The 12,259-nt window shown below is 30.1% G+C and overlaps 1 long non-coding RNA gene across 2 annotated transcripts in view; it reads right to left on the reverse strand.

Annotated features, from left to right (window-relative positions):
* Positions 1 to 8,465: 8,465 nt before the first annotated feature.
* LOC114254468 overlaps positions 8,466 to 12,259 on the reverse strand; it is a 263,849-nt gene continuing 260,055 nt past the window's right edge. Inside the window, exons 5-6 of one of the 2 annotated variants that reach the window (XR_004963652.1) lie at positions 11,717 to 11,843; positions 8,466 to 10,999 (exon numbers count right to left, since the gene is read on the reverse strand). This is a non-coding gene — a long non-coding RNA (uncharacterized LOC114254468). Of the gene's footprint in view, positions 11,844 to 12,259 lie in introns of both variants that reach the window. The other variant, XR_004963651.1, reaches the window with a different exon arrangement.

Here is a 12,259-nt window from a genome sequence, read left to right on the forward strand (position 1 = left end):
TTCTCATGCGTGCGTCTGGGTGTGGATCGATCGGCGAATTAACGGGGCTGAAATTAATCCGCCGTGCTCGGCGGAGTGCACGGAGAATCGCATACTGCGAGTTGAATTGACGAAATTTTGTTACTTGTTTTAAATATTTGATACGTTGATGTCATCATGTCGGAAGACTGGTATCTCTTTTATGTAGGCATTTTGATTCAATGTTAATTTGGATAAATTTGTTTCTTCTTCAGAAAAGTCTTCCGAATCTGAAGTTAAAAAATTTTCGTCAAAATCCGAAAACATACTATCGGATTCCGACATCGATTCCGGTTCCGGCTGAGAATTTATTGAGCTTTTTAATATACTTCTGCTGGCGTTTGAAGTTATTATTTGTTTCTCAGTCGGTCGTTGTTCAGCGATCTTATCGTTATTATTCGAACATGTCATATATTCGTATAATAAACGTATGGAAGACCTTTCCCCGTCTAAAAAGATTTTAAAATCTCTCCCTTCGTCTATTCTTTCTTTAATAAAATCCCTTAACGATTCGGAGGGATTCTTTTTAAATAGTTTAATTAATAAATTAAAATCGTCTGTATCAATCGGGTCTATGTCGGTCTCTGTTTCTGTCTTGACGGACTCCGATTCTTCTAAGTCCATCTCCGATTTCTCCGTATTTTTCGGTGTTATAAAATGATTGAGGTGCCGCGCAGGCGTTGCAATATCATCCTCAAACGTAGTCGCACCCATCTGTAAATTGACTAGTTGTTCTAAAAATTGCGGTTCGCTGCACTTCGGCTGCAGTTTTAGTTTCGATTGCGATTCCAGATCTTAAAATCTTTTTCTTCGTCTATTCCTCCTTTAATAAAGAGAGGCGCAAACGGTATCGCGTAAGGACTGACGATACTTTTCTAATTAATGTACCATTGTTATGTGTGTGTTTGGACGTGGATCAATCGGCGAATTAACGGAGTTGAAGTTAAGCTGCCGAGCTCGGCAGAGTGCACGCGCGGAAAAATGCATACTGCGAGTTATACTTGAATTGACGAAATTGTTACTTGTTGAAATATTACCTAATTTAAATATTTTATAAATTTATGTACTCTTTTTTAAAATTGATGCATTTGACTCGGAGATATAAGCAAATAAAAACTGCGTGGTTATGTTCTATCCGTTGCGAAATTCTGAGGAATTGTGACAAGTAAGGATTAATATTTATAGCGTTTTCGATTGGGATGCACTGGCTGCATTCAGTGTCAGGAGCGTGTTCGATTGGCAGTGCCAATGCGCACTTGGCTAGTGTCACGTATTCGTTTGACCGCACGACACTCGCGTAGTGCACACTGAATGCGCACTAAGTGGCACGAGATATTTTGACGGTGTTAGTTCAATTAAGGCATTATAAAAGTGATTCTCACGTCCGTCATTTTTCTTCTAACTAGCATGAAAAATTAGGTGTTTTGTATATATATACGTCAATAATCTTTGGAAGCACTAAACTTTATGCGACAATGAAACGAAGACACGATATTTATGATCTTGAGACTGTAAAGGTTATTGCGATGTATTATATATGTAAAACATTATGCTAGTTACTTGCTAGTTCGAAGAAAAATGGCGGACGTGAGAATACTTACTTTTTTAGTGCTCTAGTTCAATGCATTAGATATATGCAGACACCAGTGCATTGTTTTGAATGTTTTGTTTCAAATTCGACAAAATGAGCAATTCGGATTTGGCTCTTTTTAATATTTTAGAGGTATTTTTGGAATCTTCTTCAAGTTCAAGCGAGGAAGAAGAAATAATTACAACTCTCAGAATTAGACAAATAATTCCAAAGACCACAAATTATGTGGCATGTGTGAAACAAATGGATAATGACACTGTAAGTGTTACATCTTTTTATATAAGTATATAACCTATACTTTATTTGAAATATAATTGGCACTAAAAATTTCGGCGTGTTCTTTTGTACTTGCACTATTCAGTGCAACTCATTGAACTTGTCCAATGTTGGTGTGAACTCAGTGCGCACTGGTGCGCACTAACTTTTTCCCAATCAAAAACGCTATTAATAATTAATATTTTTATTCTTGTCACTAAAATCAGATATATTAGCAACCCTAAACTTAATTATTTTTTAATTTTGTTATCCAATTTATAATGTATATTTTATTGTCTGTACATAAGAAATTTATATAATCATATATAAGCGTAGAAGTAAAAAAATATGTAAAACATCTATGCAATTTTGAAAAAAAGGTATTGTAAAAAGTATCGATTTTTGCCCCCAAAGCTGCAAATGAGAAAAATTCATGATTTTCGATAGTTTTTGATCCACTGAATCCGAAAATAATGGTTTTAATAATACGATATGATAAAATCTATATGTACATTCTCGTTGTATTTGATTTGCTAAATTAAATGGTACTAATTTTAAATGCATTTAATCTTAACCAAATGCAGAAAAGTAAAAGCTAAAAGACTCTGAAATGATTTTTGTAAATCTAGAGTGTTTTAATTTTTGAAATCGTTCCAACTTATTAGCGAACTTAATTAAATAACATAATTTGTCATTTTTTAACTCCTTGAAAAATATAATGTTCGAAATATTAATAGTAAGTCTAGATTTAAAATACTGTACTATTTTGAATTAGTAAAAAAGTAAAAAATACAAGAGATTACACGTGCAATACTTCAAAAATAGCATTATGCAAATTGTATGTTTACAATAAATTGTACAATACTACAATGTTACAAATTAAAGATTCAATTTGACAATTTGTAAGTTTTCCTTGGATATCGTTTTAAACCTTTATTTTAGCGTTCAACGGATTAAAAACTATCAAAAATTAAGTTTTTTTAATTTGCTGCTTCGAGGACAAAAATCGACACTATCATCTCCATGGTACAACCTTAGTCGAATGCATGGCTCCAAGGTACAAATACATTAATAATACTTTTTCCAAATTATGTACCTTTTATTTTCTCTCGTTGTTTTAATATTTGCATAAAAGGAGAGGCAGACGTCCAAAAAGATTACCAAAAAGATCTCTGTTTTTATAAATTTATGTTATAAAAAACGATTATACTCCATTCTTCTTATTAAACAATATAATATTTATGTTAATTGAAATAAAATTTATATTGCCTCGGTTTTCCAATATATGTGTACTTGCTTCTAAAGCATGATTTTTAATAAATGGATTTGCAGGAGGCAAAAATGTCTTTCATTTTAATATTCTTACTGTTAAATAAATAAGGTTATTTTCGTAAAAGAATATTATTACAAAATGTTTTATTACAAAATGCAAAGTATTATAAAATATTTAAATAAGAATATTAACTATACAAGGTACATATATTATATCAGACATCATACCGATTTAGATAATATCATATTACTTTACTTAGTATGAATGGCAACATTAAAAAAAAGTACTTACATTATATATATAATTTGTGTACATTCGTACTTTTGTGTACTTTCGTAATTTCGCGATCAAAATAGTTCTTTTCTGAAACAATATTTAATATATACTTATTAGCATTTTAGAATTCTTTATTTTTTTAACATGTCAATGAAGTAGAGCGCCTATACTTAATATCTTTATTTTTTTCTATTATTTATAACTATTTATTAACGCTTAACTCTCAATACGGACACTGAATTGACTGGATTACTATAACCCCGACGAATTTTCGAAGTTGCGGAATTTTTCCGATCTACTTTTGTAAAATATCTGTTGTGCTATAACTTTTGTGGCTTTTTAATTAGAATATTCTTTTTCCAGACTTTAAACTATCAATTTTTAGAAAAATGGCTTAAAATTTATTTATACCAGAGATGTACGCAAGTAAAAAAGCCGCGCGTGTTAGGAAAACTAGAGTATGCGTAAATCGGGAATTTTTTATGTGAACTGAGGGTTAAGAATAATCATTCCATGTTGTAATAAAATAATTTTGTAACTCTATTCTTTCTCTGTTATTAAAACAGAGACGCATCGTATACCTATATCTTATCTCGATCATCCTTCGACATGTATAAAATGTGTCTTTTCACTACCTGTGAGCTGAAAATGGTCTTTTTCTCACCTGTCAATTCACACTCAAGAACCGACATTCGCACAGGTAAAAAATATTGTGTGCGACACGCACGAATCGACTATTGCCCACACATTTGGGTGAACGCACGAGCCAAAGACGTCCAATTTCCGCACTTACGAACAATTAGCCGACTCATCGTAATTGTTGCACAAATATCTATTCTATACTGAAAAAAAATATAATATATCCAATAAGGTATATAGTTGCAGACTGCCAACTACAGATATACTCAATACAATGATATATGCTATTGCAGTATTAACATTGTACTTGCATTAACAGTAAATATTATTGTATTGAGTATTTTATGTAGTTGGCAGCCCGCAATTACATATATGTTATTGGCTATCTTACTTTTTTTTCTGTGTATAGAAACTATAATTACAAACGTTATTTAGAAAAGAAATGCTTACAAAAAATAGCTAACATACTTTTCTTCAAATCCGCGTCACAAAAGAATCCTTCGAGATATTAAAAAAATATTTGGTTTATCGCTACGCGTTTATCTGTTGATATTCATTTGAAGCGTTAGAATTATCGGTCTTGCAATGAGAGAAAAAAATAGAAAGAGAAGGGATCAAGTCGAATTGCTCGCTCTTGTCTGTCCGGAATATGTGTACCGCACGCGTTATTCGATCTTATTGTTTCCGAGACAAGGGATAAAGTTAGATCTGACTAAAGGACGTATATCTATCTGCACCAATTCATGGTACGGATCTCACGTATGGATATGTGTATCGTATCTCATGGGGAACAGCGGACGCATGCAGATTGCGGTTGGTCAGCAACCTGCTGGTATCTGCATGCAGGATATAATGTCGTCATCAAGTACTTCGAAGTGCCGTCTACCTCGTCATTTTTCACACGCATGCACAAAAATAATAATGTCATTGTTAAATGAAGCGATTATTCGTTTTATTTTTTTTCTTTTAAGTAATGTTCAACAAAAAAATATTTTCTTGATAATAATCTTATTATATATTCATCACAAATTTTATAATACCAATCATCATGTATAAAAAAAATACTCTTTCGAAGAATAATATGAAGTTTTATTGAAGAAAAGTCAGAATAATAAGCGTATTGAATTTTTGTTTTAATTTAATATTCCTGATTAAAGTAATTAAATTGGAGAATTCAGATATAGAATCTTTTTTACTTTATTCTTTTTTCCTTTCCGTCAATTATTTGATTATCAGTAAAACAGAATAATAGTCAACATTTAATTTTATATGTATATATAAGAATATAACTCTTAATCAGTTATTATTTTATCACACATATTAACATACATACGATAAATTGTGTAAAGCAATATTGACCGCGGTATTAATATTATTGAATTTCGTTTAGCTGCATGATGCAGCGGGGATGTTGAAAAGTTTTCAACAAATGTTTAACAATATTTTTTAAGATATTGTATGCTGATTGGGAAAAGGGAAACACGCTTTTTCTAAAACGCAAGGAAAGATATATTACATTCCTGACAAAGATTATTTTGAATCGATATGCTGATGAATGTAATGACATTGCCAATTCTTTCCACTTTCGATAGTTGGGATGTGCATACAGCAGCATTCAAAGAGTATCTCTAAAAAGTTAAAGATTTTCAGTTCCACCCTCTGTGTAGAGAATTTATTCCATGAATTTGGAAACAACATGTGTGTAACATGACAAATCGTTTATAAAAAGTTATAAGTCGTATTTTCTACAACTCTCTTTCAAAATACAATGAGAGCTAATATAATAGAATCTATATAATAGAAGCATTGTATGAAGCTTCTAAGACACTGAAAAAAATGACTGAAATAACTCAGGTAATAAATATCCAATTTTCTGTTCACATAAACCTCAGGTAAAATCTTTGACAGTTTAAAAAAGAGAAAAAAAGAAAGCTGCTTAAATTTTCTATACGATATTCTTATTGTTCCGTATAATATAATTTGTAGTAGAAATATAGATCCACGTAAAAAAAAAAGATTTTTATATAACGATAACGATTTTATATAAAATAGAAAACACATTTATACTATATGTAAAAAGAAAAATTTGTCTTTATATTTTCTAATTGTATGATTTACATTTGTTCTATTAAAACATGAATTTATAAGCAATATTATTTTTTATATTATATGTATATATATTTCTTTGTAAAATAAAAATTTAAAAACATATATTAAACATTTATTCAACATGAATATTCAAATAAATATAGTGTTTTCTAAACATTAAAAAATATTCTTTTAAATATTAAAACAAACATTTTTTTAATAAAAAAAAGAATTTAACATTTTGAACGAAGTTTTTCACAAACGTTTAAGAAATATTTTTTAAGATATTGTATACTGATTAAGAAAAACATACTTTTTCTAAAACTCTAAAAAATAATCGATGTTGATATATCGATCTACACTTTGACAAAAGATTATTTTGAGAATCAATGCAGATATTTTGCGATGTCATTGCCGATAAATTTCTTTCCATTTCCGGTAATAAGGATACGCAGAATTATGTTGTATTATAAACCAATGGCCTTTTGAATGTGACATAACACCATGCTACCGACATCATTTTTTCCACGCTGCATCAATTGTATAACATTATATGTCAAGGGCTCTCGTAATATCGCGAGGCATCTACCGGTTAACGTCACTAAATATAATCGAAAAATTACTCGAAAATTGCACAAACTTACAATCAATGGAAGTAAACTTTCATTCGATTGATGTAAATTTTTACTATTATTACAGTGATAAATCGCAAAAAATTATATAAGCAATTTTCACTCTTTTAAAATTAAACACCTATAGATACCACACACTTATTTAATTCTATATTCTATTAGATAAAACTTGCGGCACACGATATTGTTTTCCTACTGGATTGCTAGCTGGCTTGTATGCTTGCTATTGTGTCGGCAATTGCTGAAAATTGTATGTTTGTCACGCCGACTGATCTATTGGACTTTAATAAAACATGTACTATTTTTTTTGCATCCGGCATTGCCAGAGCCAATCAAGACAGTTAATCGACTCCACAAATGTTAGTAATGTTTTGTCGTAACTTATTTAAAAATAATGCAATTGCAATTTTTTGACATTGTACTGCAACAGCAATGATCAGTTTTATATTTATCTACTGTATAAGCTAGTACAAAAATCTGTATCGTTTGAAGCCAAGTAATATAATCAACAGTGTTACCTACATAGCAAGCACACAATCTAGTTAGCAATCTAATAAAAAAAAATTTTCAATAAAGTTCAACTTACCGGATAAAATTATCACATCAATCTCCAAATACTTCGATTTGTTACATGTTATTTAATTGTCACTAATTTCGATTTTTTACACACTGTGGCAATTCGAAATGTTTGAAATCGAAACTGTCAATGCACGAATAAGTGTATGTAAACTTTACAATTCACAAAGTGAAGAGATATATAGTTGCACTTTCTCATATAACGAATTTATAGTGTTACGTTGAACTTAGACTCGCGACACTCACAAGTGGTTGGTGACTCTGAACGCAAGCAGTACTACTTTACGTCTAATGGATATATACTAGATGAGAAAAGTCATCCGAATTTTTGTTCGATTTGCGCAGAAGCAACTCTCACTACATCGTCAGTGTTGCTGATTGGGCCCAGTTTTCTCGCGCATGCGTATTGCCCTCTTTTTTTAAAAGTATTTCATTTATAACACACACACACACACACACACACACACACACACACACACACACACACACACACACACACACACACACACACACACACACACACACACACACACACACACACACATATATATTATACATTATATATTATATATATATATATAATTACTTATTTATTTACGTATTTAATATTTTTATAACAGATTTTTAACAATTATTAAGTCTTTTTGTTGGAGCAACTAATTGATACTTGTTTTTATTCAAGTATCACGTTTGTGGTGCATGCGCGAAAGAATCCGGCCCGATCAGCAACACTGCACACCGTCCTGTTTATGCATGCTTCAAGCAGCTTTTCTGTGAATCGAGTAGAGAAAAAGATGGTATTATAGACAATATATGACCACTATAGACAATATATGGCCATTCGTATCTCCGTTATTAACTGACAAATTCTAATAATAAAACTTGTAGAATTATTTGCTTAATAACCTGTCGTTATATTGTGGTGCTAATATGACAATAGATAATGACCAATGTTTATTGTAAAGCATTTTTAGTTTCGAGCATTTTGAAACTTTTTTAAGATACATTGTAATATTTAATTACACAAAATATCTTATTCTTTTTAAACTTAAATGTATTATTCACACAAATGTATACACGCTTGAGTATTTTTTTGTTATTTATTCTTTTTATTCAACTGCACACATTTTGAGTTATATACAAAGTTAAACAATGACGTAGTCGCAGAGCTAATTTTAATTCTTTAATTAAGCTTTGTGGAAAATAGCTACGTATAAATTATGTTATAGTTTGTATTTATACAAATAATAAAATTGTATTTATATATTATTATACATATTATATATTATATTATATTATTATATTTATTTTATATATATCATATTTTATTTATATACAAATGTATATATTTCTTACATAAAATTTTCAAGGATTATTTTCGATAAATAACTGATAAAAACTCGAAAATCTTTGAAAGATTCCTGTTGTAATGTCTACAAAGATTACACTTTAAATTTGTATCAATATCGCATATTCATATCATGTCGTTATTTTGCGAGGTTTCAAATATTGATTCAATAATCAAGTTGTAAAAGTGACATAGGTTGAAAGGTCTATTTAAACAATGATAGAACACGTGCGGAAGGAAATAATATTTGAGATAAATCCTCGATAATTTGTACACGAATGATACGATTCGGAAGCATCTCGATACTTTACCTCTAAAGATGACAGTCATTCGATTGAAATACGAGAACTCTGAAAACTGATCTGAATTTTAAAAATCGTAAAACTGTCACGACATCGCGACCTAATTCCAACGGAATGTGACTTTTATTCACCTGTTTATTACACAAGAGATGCGTTATCTCGCGTTATTTAATAATCTTTGTAGCATTAATATCCCTATCGGTGTAGAAATAAGAATTGTTCGACTCGTTCCATTTATTACTTTATTGTGTTTTAAATTCTTAATACTTTATTGTGTTTTAAAAAATGATAAATAATAATCATTTTTAAAAACAATGATTTTATATAGAAACTGGCAATACATTTAGGTTAAAATCTGCAACGTTGTTCTAGACCGCAACGTTGTTGCCAGATGCACTCTTTGTTCGTAAAATAATATCTCTTTTAAATATAAAAGATTGCATAAAAAATATTTGTCAGGATTGTTAACAATACATTTAGCTTAAAATAAACGTTGCTTAATTTTGCTTAAATTTTAAAAATGTATATATTATTGCTAGCAGTATTATTTATTATTTTAGTAATAAAATAATAATTAATTATATTCAAAAATGTCTCTAAGAATATGGAAAGTACTTTATACATTACGTACAATACAAGCTTTAAAAGTTCCTGGAAATGTATTAAAGAAAGTTTTCTTTTCATATTTTTCTCTTTTGTAGCATTATAATAGCATTATTTCAAATGGTGAATAAGAAACGAAAGTTAATACATGCTCCTATAATTTTTTTTAGAAAGTGCCAGAAAATATAATAAAATCAACTCAATTTTTTTCAGGTATTGTGAATTTCCTGATATAAGTCCAAATTTTTCTCGATATGCAGTCCTTTACAATAAATCCTTTAACATCCAACATGCTCGAAGAACATCGAACGAAGAGAAGCGTCCTTTCCCTTATAGAGAGCGACAATTTTGCATGAAAGATTCATCTCCATCCCCTTCAACATTGCATAAAAAATTTATCAGCTTTTGCTCGTTATCTCTGGCGAGTCGCTTCTTATCCAACCATTTCTTCGCATCGGTTTTCTTCTCGAATCCTTCTTTCGTGCTACTTCACTCGACGTAGTAGGCATTCTGTACGGAGATTGTGATTCCTTTCATTCATTAATCCATACTCGCTCCGCTATGTGCTTTCTGATAGCAATGAGTAGAACTGCGGTTGGCACTCGGATGGAAAATAGTGAACAAAGGCAGACAAGAAGAAAAAAGAGAACAGGCGGTTTACTACATCTGTAATAGTCTGCAAGTCAGTTTGTACGAACATATGCGCGTTTTCCCGAACTCTTCTTCTTTTCTTCTCAACTTCTTTTCAACGTCAATCCTTTTCTGGTTCCGCCTCTATACTTACCTTTCTCAAATATAGGCTATAACTTATTTTATAAGCAGTAAATAACGACGCCTATTTAATTTTAAGAGACATGAAAAAGCGAGAGAAAAAAAAGAAAAATAAATTGACTATTTATATTGCTTTATTCTTCTTATTTTTTAATTTTTTATTATATAATTATAATAAAATCTGTTATTATATATATATTTACAAGTTATTACATAATTATCAGAGTATAATTTAAAAAATCTGTTTTTATGTAAATTTATTTTTCTCAAATGCATAATAAGATATGAAGGATGTACTTATTTCTTATTTAAATTGATGACAGCTTTGATGTCAATGCAAATCATTTCTTTTTGTATAAAAAGTTTGATAATTTTTATTAATTTCAATTCCTATCATTGCAAAAATTTCTCGCGATTAAAAAATTGACTCGCAACTAATGAGTCCCGTACTTTGGAAATTCTTTTTCTATACAATTCCTCTCATTCTTCAGTCTTCCCATTTTTCCTTTCTTCCCCATTTTTCTCGTGTGAATAACAGAGTATTGAATGACCGTGCGCAAGGTCAATCGGCTATCGGACGAATTTATCACCTTTGATGTCATCAACAACGACGACTAAATAAGATACCTAATCGGTAATTGCAAAACATTCACAAAAATTGAGAGAAAGTTCGGATTTGGCTAGATTTATTTTAATTCTTTGTAAAAAAATATATATCTATGGGTAAGTAATAATAGTTTGCGATATTAGTGAGTTTTTTGCAAGCACTACTTGATCTGTTTAAATAATGCATGTTCCTATATGGTATCCTACTGAGTTTAACTAAATATGCTATTCTTTTGAGCTTTTCGCTTTCTTATTCCTTTTGATCTTACCGCTTTTAGAACGGTTTTACCTCTTCATGAACTTGTAACAAACTCGTAAACAGCACTCAAACAAATAAAAAATAATAACCAATTGCAAATTGTTTATTAACAGTTTGTAAATTATTCGCGAACAAATGTTCGTAAAAGATAATAAGAATTTCTTTTCTTGTTCATAGAACTAATTTTATTACTAATTTTTGTTATAAATAGATATGTTTCTTTGTTCAAGGAAATAACGATCGAAGGTCTGTATGGATGTTTTAAGATTCTCTGGCATGTTTCTTTACTTGCATACCATTTTAATAAACTGAATAACTGTTATTTTACATTACTGATATGAATGCTGTTATTTTACGTTATTGATATGAATGCTCTTGGCAATACATTTTCAAGAGCGCCAACTTTACAAAAATAAAAAAAAATTGATTTTAATATGAACAAAAAAAAGTTGTATTTTTCAACTTTTTTTAATACCTACATTTCTTAAGTCTAGTGGATTTAGTTTTAACGGACATCCAGATATATGTTTTGAAAATGCATTTTCTCTTCAGGTATACATTTTGCCTGTCCTCCTGCATTTTTGTTAATGGTACGTACTGAGGTCTCTGAAATAAGAATAAAAGTATATTAAATATTGCACGGTAAATTTTATAAAAAAGGGTACACAAGTGTATTAAAATAGTTATAATGTACAATCTTTCTAATTCAACTTTGGTATTTATGCTCATTTTACAAAAGGGTTCTACATCAATGCATTAAGAGCATGAAGTTAAGATTAAGCTAGGTTAGGGATGAGGCAGGTATCGTTAAGAACAGAGTGGCTTAGAATTTACGTTAGGGGATTGCAGACCGGTTCAATTTGCATTTTGGCACAATAACGAGTACGAGTCAAATACGAGTAAACCATTCGATGCAGCTCATAAAGACCGAATAGGATAGCGCGCAGAGAATGGGATGTGAAGTAACATATTACGATCTTAAGAGCCGTTTGAAAATAATTTCTCTCGATAAAAAAATTTTT

Source organism: Monomorium pharaonis, chromosome 6, assembly GCF_013373865.1.
Source record: "Monomorium pharaonis isolate MP-MQ-018 chromosome 6, ASM1337386v2, whole genome shotgun sequence".
In the NCBI taxonomy this organism is placed as follows: domain Eukaryota; kingdom Metazoa; phylum Arthropoda; class Insecta; order Hymenoptera; family Formicidae; genus Monomorium; species Monomorium pharaonis.